This window comes from Rhea americana, unplaced genomic scaffold (genome assembly GCF_003343005.1).
Source record: "Rhea americana isolate MKP2758 unplaced genomic scaffold, rheAme1 scaffold_14, whole genome shotgun sequence".
NCBI lineage: Eukaryota > Metazoa > Chordata > Aves > Rheiformes > Rheidae > Rhea > Rhea americana.
Window position 1 is genome coordinate 1,805,173 of NW_028185483.1, and position 22,993 is coordinate 1,828,165.

At 39.4% G+C, this 22,993-nt stretch overlaps 1 protein-coding gene across 3 annotated transcripts in view; it reads left to right on the plus strand.

Annotated features, from left to right (window-relative positions):
- The window catches only part of PXYLP1 (2-phosphoxylose phosphatase 1), a 107,243-nt gene that overhangs the window by 20,361 nt on the left and 63,889 nt on the right, over nucleotides 1–22,993 (plus strand). For 2 of the 3 annotated variants that reach the window (XM_085298559.1, XM_085298561.1), the window contains exon 4: nucleotides 14,635–14,687. The exons of the other annotated variant lie outside the window; for it this stretch is intronic. The gene's annotated coding sequence lies outside the window, so the exon portion shown is untranslated. The remainder of the gene's footprint in view (nucleotides 1–14,634; nucleotides 14,688–22,993) is intronic. 3 annotated transcript variants of the gene reach the window in all.

Here is a 22,993-nt window from a genome sequence, read left to right on the forward strand (position 1 = left end):
CTGGTCCTACAGGCACACTGAAGTTGCTCTGGCAACAGCCCTTCTGCTTGGTGGTATAATCTGCTCTCACCTCTACCTAGTTTTATTCATATTACAAAGGCATAAAATGTGCTACTGCAATGGCAATACCTGGCAACCAGGTAAGGAAAAAAATGTAACCTCTGAAATAAAGTAGATGTGGAAAGAATGGTATTATTTCGGTTGAGTTTTGAAGATAAATTTTTCATTCTAGTTCCCTAATTGGGTCCATAATAAATCAGAATATGTGTCTAGTTTTGGGGATAGATTCTGTTGTCATTTGCTCTGACTTAACAGGTCTCATTCCAGAATAGGTACATATAGTGGCATAACTGATAAAAGTAAAAGCAACTGCCAAACTTTAAATTTCAAAATAAACAAGATGTATGCGTAATCACTGAACCACTACTTGACTTCATTCGCAGTAGTTTCCAAGGTTCCCAGATGCTGAGTGTGTGATGTTCAGCTACTGCACCAGTGAAGCTGTCCTCGCAGCACTGCTGAGTAGAAAAAACTTAGAGTGCTGCAAGTGGGAGGCGTTGGCAAAGTCTTGGAACTGGATCTCCAACTTAATTAGACAGTATCCAGCTCTGGGCAGGTAGATCTTTGATTTCTTCTATCCATCTTGAAAGCAGAGTCAGATTTCCTCAGATGTGCAGAAATATGCAAAATACATGTTCTAGACAAAGTGAGGGCAAAATCAAATCAGCAATGCTTAGCATCACTTCTGTGTGACTGGCTCTCATGCAACCATGTAGTATTCTTCTCTCCCTTTTAGAGTCAAGTCAGTTAATATTAAATACTTGTAATTAATTTGGAAATAGAAACACAAGGGACACTTGTTTCAGGAAAAAAAAAATCACATCTCTCTAACATTTTCCTAACCCCTATATGAAGGTAGAGTAGATTATATGAATTAGAACAAACAACAATCTAAGCTTTCAGTTTATTTACTTTGCATGTTTGGAAGAATTGTGTATAGTCAACTTCTGTTTATTTAGCTTGTATATTTTCCACAAAGAAGTAGGAAGTAAAATTTTGGAGGCATGTACCCCTCAACTTCCCCAGAAGAGAAGACATTCTGAGAAAGACTTTCAACACATACTATGCTCTTTTTAATTGATTTAAGCGAGTAAGAAGGTACAATTTTCATGAAATAACCACACTAGTTTGGATTATTCACAGGTCACTTTAGGAAAAACACATACAAACAAATAGGACAGAGAAAAGAAAGGAATTAGCAAAGCTAAAACGTAAAATAAATCTTATTCTAATAAGAATACATTTCTCAAATCTAGTAAACCTGTAAAATAGTAAGCCCTCCCCCCACCACACTGTTTAAAAACAGAGGGCTGTAGTATTGATACAATTATGAGATTTCTGGATGAGGTGGAGAAAATGATGTACATCTAGTACATACCATACTACCAGTAATTCTGGGCTGTCACTTATCTGCAGACATGTGCTTTAGTGTATATGCTCTACTTTGCTGGAAACTGGAAGCAAAATAATCCAGAACCATGTTTTTAAGGCACACAAAGTAAGCAGTTCAGTTCTGAAGCTTGCTACGTGAGTACTACTCACAAATAATTGAATATGAATTATGAAATTACTGTAAAGATAGTACCTCACCAATTCTGTACAGTCCAAAGGCTACTACTTTTACTGAATAAGTCAATTTACAGCTTCAAGTAAAAAAAAAAAGCAACTTCTGATATGTTGAAATTCCAAACTGTTTGACCCAGTGGGAAAAAAATCCCAAGAGCAAGCAGAGAAGTAAAATAAGAAGTGTCACTCTGATAGTTTCAATTATTATCTATTTTAGTTCTGTTTCAAAACCTGATTTTTAGTAGTGTGATGGAAACCAACACTCCACTCACTGATATTTAATTTCAGTTGTAACAAAGTGCAAAGATTTAAAACTGAAATACCTTACTAGGTCAGACTAAAAGTCCTTCTACCCTGCTATTCTCTAGCAAACTGGGGAGAAAGGACATGCTTTTTAGGGAAATGGCACCAGCCTGGCTGCTGCACAACACATCCCTGTGTATGCTCCCAGCATCCACAGTGGTTTCATTAGGGCTGACAGAGGCTACGTCCCTGCTTACTCTCTTAACATCCATTTATGGAGCTGTTGTCCGTGAATTGCTGAATTCCCTTCTGAACCCTCTGATACCATCTGCCTCCAGGAACGCCTGCGACATCAGGCTCCAGGCGTTTCTCACCCGTGATGTGAGGAAGTCTTTTCTTTTTCATCTGTTCTAAATTAATCAACCAATCTTCTACTAGATTCAGTGAATACCACCTAGTTGTAGTATTGCAAGATTTGGTGAATAACAGTTCTGTGTTCACTTCATCCACAACCTTCACGATTTTGTAAACCTCAGTCATATATATCCTTCCTCAGCCTTCTACTCTCTGAAATAAACAGACTCAGCCTTTTAGTCTGTCTTTGTATGGTTGCTGCACATCCTTGTGGTCTGTTTAGTTGCCCTTTTCTAATTCCTGTATGTGTTTGAGATGCAGAGACCGGAACTGCACCCTCTACTTAAGATGTGTGCAAAGCAATGTTTTATATAGTGACAAAATGATGCTTTCAGACTGTTTATTTTTTTCTGAAACAGAACATTTTGCACCTTATATTCCTCTTATATACATATTCTATTCAGAAATCAGAGTCCTAGAAAAGCAGTTCTTTACGCAGCTCTATTTCCTCTGACTCAGTTGTATGAAGCACAGATTAAATTAGGCAATGGCTATGCATCTTGCAGCATAAGCCCTTTACATCAGTGATTGGAAGGAGGAGGTGAAATGGCAGCACCTGCGTTGTTTCTGTGCTTGATGTCACTGGTTCCTTGTGCACCAGTGGTGAGACACATTTGTTATCTCACTATTTCCCTCGGGAAAGCCCATCTAATAAGGTATCTGGGAGATATTAGATGCTTTTTAGTGCAAATGTCCTACATAAACAGGAAATCTCCGTTTCTGGCTGTTTCGTGGTGGTGGAGTGGCATCCAGCAGTCTCAACATAAAGAACGAGACCCCGGACAATTAAAGCTGCACGTCATCTCTGTTTGCACAGTCTGTCTTGATGGAGCTGTGGATCAATTGTGTCTCTGCTCTAGGTATAAATAATATACTAAAGAAGAGCTTATTGCTAGCAGTTACTGAGAAATCTGGCAGTAAATTACAAAAACAAATGTTTAATTAAAAGATTTATTCAATCTCTTGGCCGGGCAAGTGCAGAGCAGGCCGTCTGAACAAGTGAGAACCCGCTAAGACCAGTTTGTTCAGAGCACAACTCACAAAGGCATTGGCAAGGGAAATATTTTAGGAACACTGCTTTATAAGGACAAACAAATTCCCATTTGTTCTTATCAGTGCAGGGTCTGCTTAGCAGCTTCTAAAACTGCTTAACCCTTTCGGGAGGTTAACATATATTTATTGTCACAGCTGCATTTTATTTTTCTTTTACTATTACTATAGACAATTCTAATGGAAAACTTCACTACGTAGGATTAAATAGGACTTCATCTAGGTCCAATCCCGCTTCTACCTGTATTTCCTGTACCTGAAACTTCATTCTAACTCACCAGCATTTCCTAGGTTTCTTCTGGAGCTCTAGGATCTCTGGAGCTTGGTTTGCTCATCATTAGATGCTAGACTATAAACAGTCTTATTTACTACTGTCTTCTGTCGAATATCCATCTCATGTCTCCTTCAAATATTTATTCAGAAAACTTTATCTTCCCTTTTATTGATAATAATTCTGTGATCTTCCTTACCTTTCTTACCCTGACAAACTGTCTGACCTTTGTCTGTTTGTCTTGTCAAATCTTAATTTCTCATAAAAGTAACATTTTACTGGTCCTGCATGCTCTAATCTTCCTGAAGACCTCCGTGTGGTATCTGGTCTGCAGCCCAGTTCTGTCTGCTCAGGAAGCACAAGTTTCAGAACAGAAACGCCTTTGGACATTCAAATGACTTCTTAACTGAAGGACTTGATACAATGCTCAAAATCTTTAGGTTCAGATTCTTTGTACTTTACAACCTTGTATTCTCTGTCTGCCTCAATTTCAGTTTTTCAGACTGAGCGTGTTACTTGCCCTTTTCTGTATCTTTTAACTCCTCTATGTCCTTGAGATGCAGAGGTTTTATATAGCAGCAACATGATGCTTTCAAAATGTTTTTTTTCAAAACCTTGTATTAATTCATAATCAGTACACCCTTCCGTCAGGCACATTCATTGCCTGCTTTGGACTTTAACACTAATGGATAGACTATATGATGAAGAATCTTTTATAAACAAAATGGAGAAGAAAATCCCTCTTGTACACTTAAGAGTGCAGAATCTACTCCAAGAATCAGCACTGTTCAGGAAATAAGATTGCCTGTGCAGAAAAAAGAACAAATTCTGCCCAATACTGCATGAATTATATTAAATCCACCTTACCTTCTAAGGACTTAAAAATACTACTCAAGGCCAGAGTTAAGAAGATGTAGAACTGTTATGTTTGAGCGTTCTTTACTGTATGCAAGCAGTTTTCAGGGTTCTACTTATCCTTTTGTGCCTTACTCTGTATTCCTTGCTATCTGATCTATTCCTTTCACTTTTGAGAGTCAACACCTTTAAAATTCTCCTTTGATGCATTTATTTTTCTACCAAACTTTTGAATTTATTGCTTAACTTGAGAATTAAAACTGTGGAGTTTTTAAAAATTATCATTTCTTATTTCAACACTGTCAAGAAGGATTTTTTATCATCTCTTTCTAATCTGAATCAAAGTAGTTGTTCATCCTTGTTATGTCTTGGTGCCTGAATTTTTTAGGCCTGATCTTTATGCATGTGGTTTTTATTCTGTACATTAGTTACTGTTAGTGAACTCTCACCGGTGCAAGCCTAACATTTTGCAGAAGCTGACTGCTCAGGGAAGATCTGACAGAGCATCTGTACCAATTCCAGGTCACTTTCTGTTGAGCAGAAATGACTGCATATCTCTACTAAAAGTCTCGCTTCACTTTGTAATTCTTGATACTAATTTGGAGAATGAATCATTGATTCCTTTCTTACTTTCCAAAGATACTTCTTCCATGTGATGACATTAATCATGGCTAACTTCTTTCAGCGTTTGAGCCAGGTCTTCATTCTGTCCACACTGATCCCAGTAAGGATTGCAGGCCACTGATTCACTGAGAAAGAATTTTCGACGGCAGCAACATTTCCTCTGAAAGGATATTGGAAGATTTACTAGAAAAACTGGTGATGACACCTCTTTTTGTTTGGCTGAGTAAAAATTAGTAGATATTTATCTATCTTTGGCCTGAAGATAGTCCTCTGATAACTAATATACACAGTTGTTACATTGCTATGTATTTACAATTCTTTTATCATTTTTCCAGGCAGTGCATGTTTTTATATGCTAGAACACCTCCTGCTGTCCTTTTTTGAGAATTTAGAATAGAGCATATTAGGAATATTAGGAACTTAATTCAGAGCTCTGGATTTAATTTTACATGTTCGAAGTCTATGTTGAACTGTGGGCACAGAGAAGCTAAATGTTTACGAAAGTTTACGAATTCAGAGTATTGACTAAAATACTCTTACTGTTTTTACACTGATTCTAGAAAAGGAACAAACACTAATAAACTATTTGCTGAGGGCTCAAGTCTTAAGACCATGCAAAATCTTGTTAGACAGCACTGGAGGAAAAGTTTCCAGGATAGCTGGTATGTATTGAGTTACAAATTGTGTGACTGATTTCTCACTTTACTTTCCATCCGTAAGTATTTATTGTCCTATCTTGATCTGTGAAGAACTCTTTTTGAGGTGAAAATATAGATGAATTCCTGTGTTTATTCAAGCCTTTGATGACCTCTCAGTGCTGCCAAAATATCGACTAGCACATTAGTGCTAGTTTCAATAAAGGTAGTTTGTCTCTTGAAAATTGCAGTGAGAAGATGAATGCGTTTCAGTATAAGCACCAAATTTCTTCAGTCTCATTTTTACTCTCACTAGTGATCATTATTTCAGTTGTTTCAGTTCCCTCCTTCCTCTTACAGTGTCTCACAGCAGTTTCTAGCTGATAGCTGCTGCTTGGGAAAGAGTCTGCTGTAGAATAAAGCAAGCTGGTGCCAGCACATGGCCAGCAAAATATGTCCAAATATCAAAACAGACGTGACATTCACAAAGTGTTAAACCTTAAAGTGCTTGTTGAGATGACAGTCATTCTCAGATTGCAGTGGGAGAGGATCCTTAAAGTTGATGTGTGGTGAAATTCAGGTTGTCCAAACTCTGAAAACAAATACTGGAGGGAAGAAAAACCCTTTCTCCATTTACTGCTGCCTTTGACAAGAAACCTAATTAAGTACATAGGAAGAAAAAAATTACCCTTACATCCAGTCAAATCTACTTTTCAGTCATTACACTGCCTTCAGCAGTGGGAGGATAGTGCCTTGTAGGTCTGTATATTTGTGACCTACTGAAATTTTGGGCATTAATTCATTAGCAAAGCACCAAAATAGTTTACTAAGATATTTAGCTGAAGTTGAGACACAGACATACATCCTACAGGGTATTTTTGTTTAGCCATAGTTATAGAACAATTTTTTTCCAATTTGGTAACTCTAAATCATTGACAAATGCCAACCATAGAATCTCAGGCTGAAGCGGAGACTACATGGTCTCCCAAGATCTATTCCCTTCTCTCAGGTTCTTTGCAGGTTATTCAGTTTGTCTAAGTTGGGGGACCTGATTTATCCTCTTCTTCTTTTATTTGTGTGAACCTAATTGTTTTCAGGAAACTTGATGTACTTTTAAAATAAACAGTTTGGATAGGTTTTTAATTGTGCTTTTCTTTAGCAGTTATATAGGCACATCTTGCCCTCTAGTGGTGAAGAAAAATAAGAATAGGCTTCAGACCTTGCAAGACCTGTTAAAAAAAATTAAAACCAGTTGCAGTGTTTACCCACTAGAAAATCAAGGGCAGAGAACATCGCACTGTATGGGAGCTACACTTCAGGGATCTGTTAGCCAAGAGAAATAATGAGTTTTGTAAATGTCCTCAATGCAAGTGATTATTTTATGCAAATAAAAAAAATAATGAAAATTGTTCTAAAGTGTCCAGGCTAAGTGGTTTTGATATTAGTAATAATTTGGTTAAGGTGATCTTTGTTGTACAACAAAGAGAGAGGCTAATAATAATAAACACTTTTAACCTATTCCAAAAAGCAATTAAGTATATTACATCAGGGTTATAATCAGCCCTTGGACTGGAAAAAGACAGGTTTAATCAAATTCTAGCCAAGAGCTTCTTTTTAAAAACTCTCACCTCTGAGATTAGTTCGTTCGTTTAGAATAGTTTTAATCCTCAGACAGAGTTCTGTTGATTTATACTAGGAGCTGACTTTTTTTAGTGGGTATTTTTGAATATTTTATCAGAGATTAAAGAAGTGCTAGGACTACTGGCATGTGGTTTTGCCTCTGATGATGCTTGTAGCTTCCACAGCACACACAATTTCCTTTTGCCTATTCTAAAAATACTTTTTGTCTGCAATGAGTCAGAGAACTGAGCTGCAGAGCTGGTGATGGGCTGCCCACTGCCCAGCCCCTTGGCAGGGCCACGTGAGCCTGGAGGCAGGCGCTGTGGCTGGAGAGCTTGCTGCACGGTGGAGGACAGGGTTGTTTCTTTTAGGCATGGCTGAGCACTGGCTGGGCTGGGAAGAAAAGGAGGCATGAAGTGGTTACAGGGGACCATACGTACACAGTTGCTTAAGTAATTTCCATTCACAGGTCTTGACGGCTTTTTTGCTGTCCTCAGTGTCTGCCTTTTGAAGAAATCTGCAGGCTGTTTGTTTTGGACAAGTTCTCGCCTTACAGCACTGGATCTTACTAACTCAGTGTTCCCTAAAGAGAGTCCACAAAGAAATCGTGGGCTGTTTGCACAGAGCACAGCACATAAAACGATGACCTTTTAAAAACGGTTGGTAAGTAGCAATCTGTGAAGGAGTGTGGGAAGGAGGTGTGCAGCGGGCAGCAGGAGAGCCTGCCGGCATGCTGCCCTGGCAGGAGGGGTTGCAGGATGCTCTTTCCCTTTGGACCTGAGTTTCCCAACACCTTGCTGTCTTCAGCCCAGCAACATGCTCTGGAGGGCCCTAACCACAGGGAGGCAGAGCAGGCAGTCTTTAGTTGGGCAAAATTTTCAGCATGCCAGAACTTACTGAACTTACTATATTCAAAAAATGCAATACCATTGCCCCTAACTCCTATTAACGGGATATCTGGCTTGTGTACTAGTTAAGGCACAGAAAAGGAATATAGGCAAGTGATCAGAGAACTCTGTTCACTGTAACAGTGCGAGGTGGAGTGGAGTTGCTTAATTTTTTTAAATATAGCTGAACACTGGCTTGTGTGCAAAGGAAATGACACAGATGAAACAACAGTGATGCATGAAGTGGTCTTTAGGAGACTACATTTAGTAATTTCCATGCCATGACCTCCAACAGGCACTTTAAAATTCACATGCAGTGATAGCCAATTACAGAGGAAGTTGGAGGGTGGAGGGAGTTCCTTCACATACATATTTTTCATTTTTAAAACTGTTTAATGTGATTGAAGCAAACAGGAAGGTTTCCCTGGCATCATATGAGAAAAAAACAACTTTTTTAAAAAAAGTCACACTGTTTATTCTAGCTTCTCCTTAGCTGAATTCCTAATAGTCTTTGTGTTTCCAATTTGAAAGTGGTCACTGGCCAAGATTTGCAATACATTCCTCTCACAACATTACATCAGGTGCCATAAAAGAAGCAGCTTCTTCCAGAGCATCCTCCCTCCATCTATTGTGAAACGACACCCCCATCCAACATTTCTGAAGACAGTTCAGTTCATTTCAAGACTTTCTATGCTGCAGTAATCATTTTATTCTAGAAATGCTTCTTCACTGCTAATTTTGCTTATAGCACAGAACATAAAATAGAGTTGTTGTGTGAATGGCATTTCTTTTACTACAGTGGATTTCAGAGGAACTCAAAAAATACTGTTTTTTCTTCACCATTCCTTGTCTGATGACAGTGAACTCTGTTGGGTGCCCATAGATTGGCTAGTTTTTAGTTTTTTACTATTTCAGAGAAATTAAATGGAATGCTATGGAAAATGGACAGAAATCTGGTTCTCACTTCTCTTTCTGGCTTCCTAGCTATCCAAACCAGTCTCATTAAAGAAGAGACCAATCTGTTATATTCCCCTTTCATCCAGACTTTTGCAGAGTATTCAGAAGACAGATAACAATTAAGCATAACAAATAGTGACATAGATCTCAGTTTATGGTAATCACATCCATTTCAAGGGATTTAAGAAACCCAGATAGTATTAGAACTATAAAGACACCCAGATGATCTGCTAAAAGAATGATGTCAAGTCTTATTAGTGTCCAAGGAGCCACAAGAAATACCAATTAATTGAAGCCTGCTAGCTTATTATAGTGCAGCCAGCACTAAGGACCACATCCACTAAACTTTGAATTCTTTGCAAGTGACCATTTTTCAGGAAAACTTATCAAAATAATTTTATTCATATTTCACATTGTGATTTAAATGTTAGTGCTTACCGGTCTTCTGACCTACTGTTTAAGACAATTGTTTGAGACAGCAAGCTATTGCTTCATCACTATAAAGGTGGCATTTGCCTGGCAGAGAAATCATCTGAGAGTTCTAAAATGTCTTTAATCATACAGTTAAATAGCAGCAGTAGCCTTAACCGTAGCCATTGGTATTCTTAAATTTCACAGCATCCTATAATTTTACCAGCTTTTTCTAAGCTTTCTTGAGCAGGGAAAAAGCACTGTGTACATAATCTTTTAAACAGAGACTGCACCTTGTTGCAATTCATTACCTGCCTTGAATAAGTACCAAGTTATTACTTCATCTGTTCTTTTTCCTTGAAGGAAAGGGACAATTGTGCCGTTGTGTTCTTAAGAAAAGTACCTGTATGCTCCATTTAATTTATTCTGACATCTCTTTTATAGACATATTGTACAGCTCATTAAAATATCCACAGTGTAATTGGACATTTCTATATCTGTCTTCCAGAGCTGGCTTCTTCACAAAGACCTGGCTCTCTCCTCCATCTAGGTGTTAAAAAAAAATATTCTCAGCTCCCTGAGAAACTTTCTTCTTAGTCGAAACTTAAAATGGAGCAGGGCAGTTTACACCTTTGGGGAAGAGTTATCAGACTAATTTATCACTTTGCCACTTCAGGTACTACCAAAGAAGTGGGCAGTGTAACGTGATGGGAGATGGCATCATCTACCTTTGCTGAAGGATACTGGTGTTAGCACAAACTGGGGAGACAACCCTTACCTCTGCTGAGGGAGAGAGGAAGGTATTGAGGAGCAGTGTGGGACATGGATAGAGGTCTCCCTCCTAGCCCCATTTCTTCCTCAGCCTGCAGAGCAAGCCCCAGCTCCTCTCAGGCCAGTACTGGTGGAGAGGTGGGAGTTGTTCCTTACAGAGCTGGCAGTGAAGAGACGGGACCCAGATCTCCAGGTATGAAAAAGAAGTTATCTTTTCCAAGTCTTTCAAAGCCTTCTACAAAATCTCAAAGTTTGCCATTGTGAGAGCTCCCATCTGAAACCTCTCTGACTCTTTGCAGTTCACAACTGTCCTCAGACTTTCCCCAAGATCCCACTCTCTCCTTGTAGTGTCTTTTCCTCCTGAACCCTACTGACCATTTTTGTTCCACAAAGTACCATTGGTCTTATGCCCCTGCCACCTCAAACCTGCTCTACCTTAGCAAGTTTTGCTTCTCAAAGGGTTCTTGGGATAACAGAATTCAGTTTGATCTGTTTTTGTGGGGATCTTTGAACCTGCTCTGACCTATCAGAACCAGAATGGCACTACATTGTCTTTGGGAATAACCCCTCTCTGCCTAGATAATATACAGGCTGTTAAACAAAAAAAACCCATCATCAGTTGATGAAATGTGATTTGCACTGTATACAGTAGCGTGTTTTGTAGACTCCCTGTGCTTATTTCCCGTACTGTACTCCTCACTTAGCTTGGCATTCCCATGGAGGAAGCTCTGAGTCTGCTTTTCCCCATCAGCAGTGTGGTAGGGAAGTCTGTGCAGTCCATCCACCCCTGCACTTTACTAGAAATTTGTTATCTTCTCTGACTTTCACGGAGCCTCTATTCCCCTCTCAAAGAAAGACATGGTAAACAAAGAAAGGAACCTCACGGGGTTTTCTTCTGCTTCTCTTTCCACCTCACTACTCTTCGAGCAGTTCTGCTTTAGAATAACAGTTTGCTCAAATTCTGAGTTCCTATTTTCTACTCTGTTGGTCCTTTGAGGGACTACAACAAAACAGAATTGTCATTTATGTTCATTTCCTGCATACAGTACCAGGCTCTTTCAGGGTCAATATTCGCATTTGCCTAAAGTCATTACTGCATCTGCTAAGTAGTGAATAATGAGGTTGCCAATAGAGCAGCACTTTATTCATTTCATGAGGGAAATATGCACTGACACTTAGATAGGAGTCTGTTTTGAATTTTTCTGACTATTGATCTACATTCTGAAATGCACCTCAGACCTGCTGTCTCTTGACCTGATCATAATTTTTAGTCCTTCATTTACCATGAATTAAAGGATCGTTTCCAGTAAAACCAAGTGCAGCCCTGGAATGTTGCCTGATTTGCTGGGAAGTACTGTAACTGCTGTTTTCAGAAAGACGTTTGTACTTACATTCTTAAAATACAGGCTTAGGGCCAAATACTGACTTCATTTGCACCAAGGTAAGTTTAAAGTAATTACTTGGTTTTCAGTGGAATCCATCTCTCACCATCCTCGCTCTGTGATTTGCAAAATATTTGTCAGGAATGGTAACATTTTTCTTTGAAAATATCTCCAGGATATGGTCAAAAGACCGATTGCTCCAGGAGTGACAAATCTCATGTGATTTCCCTAGATTAGTCAATGAAAAGATAGATACATCAAGTAGGTTATTGCTCGGCCTCTGATACCTGTATTTCAAGGTCTATGCTTGTATAGCGTTTCTCAGAAAGTAGAGAAATATCGAGAGCCCACCTAGCTCCCGTGTTAGCGAAGAGGTTCTTTCACTGTCCTCATTAGATTAGTCCAGTTCTTTCTTCCAAGAATGCAATTCTGTCTGCTCAGAGAATGAGACGAGAAGGGGGAGTTGTTGATACATGATTGAGATACTATAAAATCTGAGCATCAGCTGAACTGTGATGAGTTAACACAGACTCCTAGCTATATTTGCAAGTATGAGTTAAATGACTTAGTGTGTGACGGGAAATGGGTGCCAGCTTGGAGGGCACTGAGAAGTCAATACATGCATTAGGATTCAGAGCACTCCTGTGTGCTTTCTGGCCCCCTGAGAGCTGGGTCACAGCTGGCTTGCAAAATGTGCCTCAGTCTTTTAAATATGAACTTAAAGCTGCCAGCTGATGCCCCGTTTCCTGCTGCTGGTTGTGGAGACTGCCTGGTAGAGATCAGATAATATTACAATGTGGAATTGCCTGATGTGGCTCCACCACATTTACTGTTTAAAATATACCCTCAAAAGCTCTGATGTAAAAGCACAACAACATATTCCTTGGCTAAATTACAGCAGTTAGTGAGCATGTGTAAGGGAGACCAACTTCTATGATTTTGTTTTCCGTATTGCAAACACCATTTTAGTTACACATCAGCTGTCCAAGCGACACCTAGAATACTGACTGTGAACGTAAACATGTCAATTGAGAATTTAAGAGACGAATGCGTATAGGTCCATTTTGGTTTGCTTCCTGGCTTTTAAGTGTAGGATTTGCTCTGATAACATTTCCAAATTTTCCTCTGAATCCCTTAAAGCTTTAAAAGCTGATAAATGCATCACATTACACCTAAATGCATAACCTAACTGGAGGCCCCAGGAACCAGTAGACCAGCAGCTTAAATTCAGATCGTTACCCGCAGATGAAATAGTGTCTTTCAGGGAAATCCAACTTACAGGATCAGACACAGAAATTTAGTCTAATGATAGGAAGCAATACTTGGTTTGAAAGGGAAAGAAATGTGGCAGCAAAAACAAAACCAAGGAAAACAAACTGTTTATGTATAGCATGGTAGTAGGCTAAGGGAACAGGCTTGCTTTAGGAAGGGAGCTATACTGAAAACCCAGTGAAGCCTTCATTATGCCTATCCGTCATAGGAACAGACCTAGCCAAATATTAGCTAAGTATCTTTTGTAGTTCTGGTAACAGCACAGAGATAGAAAGATAAGGCTACCTTAAATCTAGCTGCGTTGTGGCTTACCCCAACTTGGCGCAGGAAGAAAACTGGTTAGTTACAATATCTACATGTAGAGACAAAGCAGGTTGTCAGGCAAGCAGATTTATGAGTTGAAATGCAGTTTGTACAACACTGACAAGAACTGGCAGAAAAGTCCTTGTTTTCTTTCTATAGGCAATTAAACAGGCCACACAAAGCCTCTTGTTTCCTCCAAGTGCTGTGCAGTGGCCCTGAACAGGCTCAGTCCGCATGGAGGCTCCGGAGGCCCAGCTGTGCGCAGTCACCTCATAGATGCTAACATCAGCCTGAAAAGCCTGAAGTGGCTTGCTGGAACTCTTAGCTACTGTCTTCTCAGCTGGAAGAGAAGGGCAATTGTATCCTGTCCGAACAAACAATATTCTTTGGGTGTGGTTCAAGCCTTAAGAGGAATTTTGGAAAATTAAGAAAAACCTGTTCATCTGTTCTGGAGTTGCGTGAGGGAACAGGGAGGAGGCTGTGCCAGGAGAGTACAGTGACTGCATTTCAGTATTTGGATTTCAGTAATCAGCCAAAGCAACTGAGAAACAGTATCTAAAAATCTCCAAACCTACAAACAGGTCTTGTTTATGCTTTGTTTGTTAGAAATTTCTGATACTTTTCACATCTGCAGTTTTAAGAGCAGCACTGTGTGTTGATCCAGATACAAATGTCTGTCTCTTCAATCCAGGTTACCTAAAGCCTCTGCTCTATACAATCACAGCCCTTGGACTTTCTTTCTTTGTATTTTCTCTCCCCCCCTCTCCCTCACACCAAAAAAAAAGGCATGTAGAATCCCAGTGGAACAGGGAGTATTAATGAGGTAGGAGACATTTCTAGTTGAGCTGTTCCCATGTGTGGGGTGGAATCCAAGGTGATTAAGACAATTAAACTAGAGCCTGCACTTGCTGTCAATAGCCAAGTTTAAAACAAACTGACTAGGCAGTCCTGAACGGACTATGCCACATAAACACACTTTGTTACTTTTCTGGAAGAAATAAAATCAAGGCAATTTTGGGCTACAAAACTAAATAGCTGCATTGGGTAATTAGGAGAATTTGAGAATTGGAGCAGAGTCTGAAAGAAAGCCAGAGTTTGATTGTCATATTCTTTACTGCCTTTATTATGTCGCTGCAGTGGAGATGGGAGCACGTTTGTGCTTAGGGCTTGTTTACCAACTCAGATCCAGCTGGGAAAATGAAATCAGTGCTTCCATGATTGAGAGGGAAAATTTCTGCATTTGATGCACGTTCTGTTTGCAAAGTGCTGGAGCTCTAAAACTCCACCTCTCTAAGGTGTTTTCTGCTTTTCAGGAGAATCATGCTGAAGAATTCTGACATCCCGTTGAAGGCTTCCTGCAGGAAAGGTGACATTTCAAACCTATGTCTTACCTGAACCTTGATCACATCTTGTCTGCTATTGAAATATATAACCCAGAAGTGCTTTCTTATGAATTAGGCACTCATCATACATTTTAACCCCCTTGGAGAAAATTACGCAGTGCTCTGAGTTGCCTGCATGAGTTATCTTTTATTCATTAGAATCCTAAATATTATTGAAATGTATTCTTAATTATTCCCTGCTGAAAACAGTACTGTTCTTGAACAAGTATTTTGCATTTGTTATGTCCTGCTGCTAGTATAGTTAATAACCTATATACTAATAAAATAAGAAACTCTCACTGCAGAAGTAATAGAACTTATTAATATGATTCAATTTAACAAAATTGTTAGTTCTGGCTTTCATGGCCTATGAACAACATTGGGTGAATATTTCAAGCAGGCAGAATCTTTGCTGTAGGTCTAGCACAGAAATACCAACATTGCTGAAGGGGAAGCTGGTAAGACATTACCTACCATCCCTATATTCATATCCTTTAAATCATTTACTGTAGTAGCACTGTACTTAGTGGAACTGACATTGTTGAAAGCTTTCAAAGGCAGAATTTGGATGTATTTCTGGAATTAATGGCTCTTTATCCAAATAGAAAATAACACTCCCAAAATTTACGTTGTTACTTCAGAGTTTCCCTTGTCTTTCCTCTCTTTCTATTGCTCATTCTCTGTGCACACACAAATACTTTTCATTTGCTGTTATCTGGAAAAAAAAAAAAGATGTAAACGGATGTGAAAGCTGAAGAGCTAGTTCTGAGAAACTGTAGAATATGTGGGTCTCCCTCTGGTAAGAGATACAGAAGTGTCAAAAGAGTCACTAAAAATTATGGTCTTTTATTGAGTTGTATTTCTTGTGCAGCTGCATCATACCCCTTTAATACACATCACACCATGCCTGTGATCTGCCAGCATGACCAGATCCTTCCCTTTAGTCATTTCCAGCTATGAGTCCTTAAATGCATAGCTTCGCATGCAGTGCTATTAAATATCATCCAGTTTCTACATTGGCATTCCCAAGATCTTTCATTTCATTCTGTAGGTTATTGCAGTCCTCTCTGAAAATGATAATACTTCCTCTCTTTGACTTTGGCGAATGTTACCTCCCTCTTCTTTTTATTGGAATTGGCACATTTAAATATTAAAGGGAGAGCTAGTCCCAATTCAAGACCTTCAAAAGACCAGCTAAGAACCTCTTTTCAGCCTCCACCTTTTGGCACAAATTATCAGTTCCTTAGTCTGGTCACTTCCTTAGCTAGGTTATAGTTACTGTACTTAGCATTTTCCTCAGACTGAAAAACTTCCCAAATAAAGTGCTATTTAAACACAGCAGGTCTCAGCTCCCTAGTATTTCTAATCAGAGAAGATACTAGGATAATCTGAAGGATGTGCTGCTGGTAATTTGACGTGAGATTTTGTCTCAGTATCCATTGGTCTTCTGTATTTATTGTTTTTAAGATGTATTCTAAATCTTACAACCCGTTGAAGACAGACTAACAGACTTATAGTTGTTCAGATGATTGCTTTTCTTTCTCTTGTTCTCTAGCTCTGTGTAGGTTGGCATTTTCTCCTGTATCTGGGAATCACAGTATCAGAGAATAATTTGGGGTAGAAGGGACCTTCAGAGGTCATCTAGTCCAAACTCCTCCTCAAAGAAGGTCTAATACATAATAATGTAGGACACATCAGTTCCTCTGCCTATCCTAGAAATAAAATCCTAAACATAATGGCTACTGAAACCTGACAACTGCTGATCAACTTAGTCAGTAGAAAACAAACACAATCAACCACTTGCAGGTGTGGAAAGGATCTTTGCCATGGTTGTGTTTTTGATCTGCTTGTTTCAAGTCATGAGCACAAATTCTGTCATACAAGTCACTTATTCATAACATAAAACAGTTCAATTTCTTACCTCAGATGTTACTCAACTGTTACGATTTCTCTTCAGACATACCAGAAGCCAGCAGATGTGAGAGACATTCATAGATCTTATTCAGACTTGTAATAAGATGACCAATGCATAAGACACACACAGTCTGTAAAAAGTACTGATTACTTTACTAATAATTTCCATAGTGGAGCTTAGTCTAAGTGCAAAGTTTCTGGGAACACCGTTTAGATTGTACGATGCAGTTTAAATATGTTGGAAATCCAAAACGGTTAAAACTGAAGAACTTAATCTCCTATACTACCCTTCTTCTAGCAGCAATACTTAACCTTGTTCCTGGGGAACGTACATCTTTCATCATGATCTAAATACTAGGTTCTTTGTTACTGCATCCAAGGTTTGGCGTGTCGTTTGCTGGTCTGATTGCCTTACATCTCTTTACATCTCCTCTGCCTGCTTCAAGAGTAGGCCTGTGTGGTGCCATAAAGGTTTTGCCATTTTGACAGAATGACCAGAAAGCAGCTTGTGCAGTAATGTCCATCCAGGAGCTAATGCTATTCCTGGTAGCGTGCCTTCTCACAGTTTACATGAGAGTCAAGCCTTGACTTTTAAGAAAATTATTATGACTTTCTCTACTTTGCCTGGAGGAGAATCTCTTCTTCCCTGTATTTCACTACAGGACTTGACCAGCTTTTCATTTCCTAAGTTAGCTTCCTGCCAATTTTTGTGAATATGCAACTCAGCTTTTGATGCTTGAAGAGATACATCCCATTGAGATTACTCAGAGGCAAAAGTGTCAGTGCCCAGCTGGTGCTACCTGCAGTGGTACAAACAGGAAAACAAACTGCCACCAGTTTCATTGTTAGATATGTAGTAATTACAAAAGCATAGACAACAAACCTGGCAAAACCTTGAAGCGGGAGTATTACAGCATTGTGGAGAATGGTGGCTGGGGTCTGAGACGCAAATGAGCTGCCTTAGAAATATATTCTGCCTGGTTTGATGTGCTAGGACTGGAACAAACTGTAGTCACTGTGCTACATAGTGAAGCTGAGCCCACAGCAGATTTAATTTGATGTTTGAAGCAACATGATATTATTGGCTCTGTAAGAAGGCTCTGTTTCCTTAAATATTAACCATTAAATTTTACAGGCTACTGTCAAAACTAGGTGAAGAGAAACCAAAGCAGAGTGGTTAGTTGCTGCTAAAGCTCCAGTCAAATCTTTTTACTAGGAAAAAAAAAGCCAATACCAGATTATGTTGTGCTCCAGTCTTTGCTCACAGTAAGTGCAGTCATTTGCACTGAGACTTCCTGGAACAGTTTCACCCTTACAGGTTTGGTGGGGCTTTTAACTCATTCCACACAGTTAGAAGGACAGCAGGAACTGTTACATTAAAAAACAACAACAACAAGCATTCCCCCCCCCAAAGAAAACAAATAGGGCAATTAATCTTATATTGAAGAGTGGAAAAAAATGCCAAGAAGAAGAAGATATGGGACACCTTTCAATAATGATAGTACTCCACATATTCATATTTTTTCAACCAAAATGGATACAATTAAAAACATTTTAAAAGCATCCGTCTGGAGGCAATTGAAAAGGCCATAAAAATAAAATATAGCAGTGAACTGAAAACAAAATATAATCAGTGATACTCAATGATCCTTTAGAAGGTTGTCTCATGAATGAATCCAAAAGACAAAAAAGCAAGAAGCAAAACTGAAAGCAGAGTATATTGTATCATTCTGGACCTTTATGTAACTTCAGAGTTACTCATTTTCAGATTTTTTAAAGCAGGCAGGCAACAACATTGTCTCATTCTCTTCAGGCAAGTAAATTCCTCAGCATACCGCCACATTTTTACCTTGTTTGAATCTCAGTCTCATCTCTGTCTTATCAGGGTGCTGAGTTACGAATGCCTTTATGTCTGTCTTCTGTTGACTTTGGGGGCAAGCACAGGATGTAATCACATGTGCCATATGGTCTGCGATCCCCGACGGGAGCTGGTCCTGGGATAGCAGTGGTTTGTGCTGAGGAAAGGCAGAGGCATTGTAATTCTGACACTCTTTATGTTTAGTGGATTGAGGCCTGATCCTTCTTCCATTTCTCTTTCTTTCTGGTGCTGGTTTATCTAAACTGTACAAATTTAGACGCACTTTGCCAGACTGCTATTCTAATCCGTATATGCTGCTGCCAACTGGCACATAGTAAAGTCTTTCAGAGGATGCGATTAAGTACACCGTAAGTCTCCATTTCTAATGCAAGCTTTATGGGAACGTCACTGGGATCCCTGGTACTTTGCCATAGTCAAAGTTGTATGATCCTGTGTGCCATTAGTGAGACAACAGTATCATAGATACAATGCAAAGTATTCTGCTTTCAGTCTTTGGGACAATCATTGTAAAGATTAGCAAAGTTTTCCTCCTGTCCTCAAAGCCACTTGCTTACCCACCTCCATCTGTTCAGAAATTAAAAGTTTAATCAGAGAGGAAAATTGTCATTTTGCATTTATCAGCCACAGGAAGGACACACAAAATCTCAAACTGTTCCTTATTCAGCATTTATTTGAGCAACTGGAGTGTTAAATTAGCTTTCTCACTTACATGTTGTATATGACCCCATCCGCCTATTGGCTTAGAACAAAACAGCCCTAAACAGAATATTGTCTGCTGTGACAAGTGCTGTGATAAATTAGATCTTAAAACATCGTATAATGAGAGCCAGTATCACAAGGACCTAAAGTCTGCCAAACCCTACAGAGACTGGATTATGAATTGAACATTTATTATGAGAAGAAGTAATTATGTACATGAGAGAAGGGAAAACATCTGTTTACTACTGCCCAAGACTGCTGGTGCTGCTCTTTTGGGGTGAAGATATATTTTATTGATTCTGCTGCCTAGTTACCGTTTTAAATGAGAAAGCTGTTGAGAGGCTGAAAGCTACTACATTTAATCAACAAATTAATCAGTGTAGGATTTTGAAGACTTACTAAAAGTCTGCTATTAAATATCTTCCGCCTCTTAGGGCTTTTCTAATTTGTTAGAGTAGAACAATCTAAAAGAAAAAGTATTTTTAATACATTATAAATAGAGGCTTCTAAAAGTTAGATACAGTACCTTTAGAGAAACACATATTCTCTCTCAATCCATTAAAAAATAAGCATTTGTTCCTCACACGCAAAATAACCAATTTTACCTACAAAGAGTGCAGTCTCATTTTACTCACAGAAGGTTTAATGCACGAACCAGGCTAAGGCCTAGACAGTGGTTTTACTTTTCTAAGTATGGGCAGCCAAAAGAAGACATTTAAGTTTCATAGCACACCCTTTGTAAGTTTAATTTTAGTTGTTATTTTTTCCAATTGCATATGGTTCCTCCCTGGAAGGCTGTAAAGTTTTACCAGAATTTAACTGAGATACCTGACACAGCTGGGCTTCTGCTTTTGACTTCCTTTCAGACACCTCAGATCATCTTCATAATTACCATTTGGCTTCGCACTTAAGAGCCAGCTTACCTTATATTCATGCCAATTGAGAGAAAATTTGTTTTTCAAATAACTTTTAAACATGTACCTAATGTTAGCAGAAATTCCGTGGAACTCAAGTATGCATTTAAATATAGAAATGCTTTCTTCAGTCAGAACTTGCACATGCCTATGGGAGGCATACATTGCTATCTCTCTTCTAAAAAGAGGGCTAGTTCTCCTTCCCTTAGTCATGCTAGCTTACGTAAATGTGGTATAACTTCACTGAGGTCACTGCAGACGTGGAGGAGTCCTGTCTGTGTGTCTGAAATCAGGCTACAAAAAAAGCACAACCAATACATACTACTTTAAAAGCTCAAAGAATCTACTAAGGTTGGCAGTGCATACAGGAAAAATACACTTGTATGTGGTTTCAATTTCAATTTTAGAACATCAATGTTTGACAAAAATGAAGGACAAACTTCAGTGGCTAATCTTATTTTCAAGCTTCTGGAGAGAAATATCAAACTATTGGAAATGGAGAATTGTAATGAAAGTCTCAAAATAGAAAACTTTATTCTCTTCAGTGCTGTCAGGAAAATAATCCCCTGGTTTCCTGCAGCTGTGCAAGCACTGGGTGCTTGCTTTAATGACGGCCAGTGAGATAGAGGCAGCAGCTCCAGTTTCTCTGCACTTGGGCTGTAGCTCACAGTGTATATAAATGGGTAGCACTGGGACACAGACCCAAATCCCAGCTTTTCTGTAGCGCACATATGGAGAGGAGGTTCGAAATCAGGTGTTTGTAGACCTTTGAACACAGCAGTGGCAGCCTGAAAGGAGAGTGCATGTGCTCTGCCTGTCTGTCAGGTTGGGAAGGCCCACGGCACGTACTCCTTGTCATGTTACACTGAGACAAGCAGTTTGATGGATCCCTCAGGCCTTGATTCCTGGGCAGATACTGTGATAGCTTGGGTATGAGTGCTAATTCATACTTAAAGAGGCCTGCAGATTTTTTCTACATAGCAGCAATAACATTCTCCCCCCCCCCTTCTATATCTGAAGATATATCTGAAAATCTAGGAAAGCTGCTGCAGCTGGGTCACTCTTCATTTGAGATTGTGGGATTCATCAGTTTCTTACCTACAACTCCATTCATATGACTATGTTTGTTTTCAGACACTTACTTGAACTAATTAGCATCTGGGCAATTGCTTGGTTGATTTTTTTCGTTATGGGCAATATGATGCTCATGTATACATTTTGTGTTATTTAGCTATTCTCTGTGGTGACTGTTATTAAATAGTCTTTTTTTTTTAATCAACACAGTACATAATTCGTTTCTCTCTATCACATTCCTGACTCAATACCCATTTTTGGTATCCCATCTTTTCTTGATCTTCTTCTGCCCTTGAATCCTGCTAGTTAGCTGTATGTAAAAACTAATAAGACAAATAAGTTGTATTTTTTCTGGAAAAAATGTGAGTTCTCTGAATGACAATGATAAACAATTTATACTGGCAGGCACACTCTTCATGGACGTTGACTGCTGACACACTCTATATTCATGCTAGACATTGGTGACTTCTACTGCCATCATTTGGCCTGTTACTAGCTCTTTTAACCTAAAAATTATGCTGTACTTAACATACTAAAAATAAAAGTATTAGTTTTGCCCTTATGACATATGCAATAAAGGGCAATCTCCAAGTAGCCTTCTTAGCATCTATGATTTTATAGAGCACTTCAGAAGTTACACTTTTTTCAAGCAATTGTCAGGTGCATCAAAGCAGATTTTGTTGCCATCCCATTGCATGTACTGGCTCCTCAGCTGTGGGAAGGCATCATTCTCCCGACATAGTGAAGCACTTCTGCTTCGTATCCTGGTGCTTCGCCTTTTTTGCTTTGTTTGCACTCTTCATGTGTATTTGAACTGATGGTGGAAATCTCTTAAGAGCTGGTTGTTGAGAGCCAGTGATGCTATCAGGAGAATATTAAAAGAACTGATAACTATGCAGCACAATTCACTGAGGAAGAAGCCACTGGACATTGCCATAAACAAGAAAATATTGCCAGAGGTTCACATGGGGAAGAAGTATGTGTCAAGGCCTTGAGGGCGCTCAGAGGCCCTAATGGCCCTGACCAGCCTCACCTGAGGTCCCCACCCAACACCGCCCAGGAGCCCATTTAAGCTCAGCCCAGCACCCTTGCTTGTTGTCTGAGCTATGTAGGAGAGATGTTGGTCTGATATAGCTCTCTGTGGTAGCACCAGGTCTGACCTATGGGTCAGCTTGATCTCAGACCTGCCTCAACATTGTGAGCTTTCCTGGAGATCTGAGCCCTTGGCTGAACCTGGCTACCATTACTTGGCCTGCCCTGCTTGGGGGCAGCGGGATGGGGTGCTGGCTGGCAAAATTCTGCCCTGCTAACTGGGCTGCTGTTCTCTGCTTTCTGTCCCCTGGGGACTAACTGGCCTTGCTGTGCCCTGGCAGTCTGCAGCTGTGGCATGAGAGCATGGTGAATAGAGTAGGCATTGAACAGTCACCAGTTTTGGAAGGTTTGATAGCTGGATTTCAAAAGCCTGAGGTAAGTACAACTCTTCCTGATCTAAATGATGCTATAATCAACAGCAGTGGTACTGAAGGTGGCAGAATTGTCCATGTATGTAAAAAGTGATGCTAAATGGTATTCTGAGAATAAAGAGGAGGAGCCTTAAGCAAGGGATCTGGGGGCAGCTTTAGGAGATGGCTTTAGATTTCAGGAAAGTAAGTGCACTTATGGCATGAGGATCTAGTAATATGCTACCAAGTTTTCATCAAAATCTGAATGGGGACTGTAAACACCTTTCCAGACTATGGTCCTTGGATTTACCTGGTTTATATCCTGGCAAAAAGGCTGGACTAAGGCTTTATTAGCTAGGATTGAACTA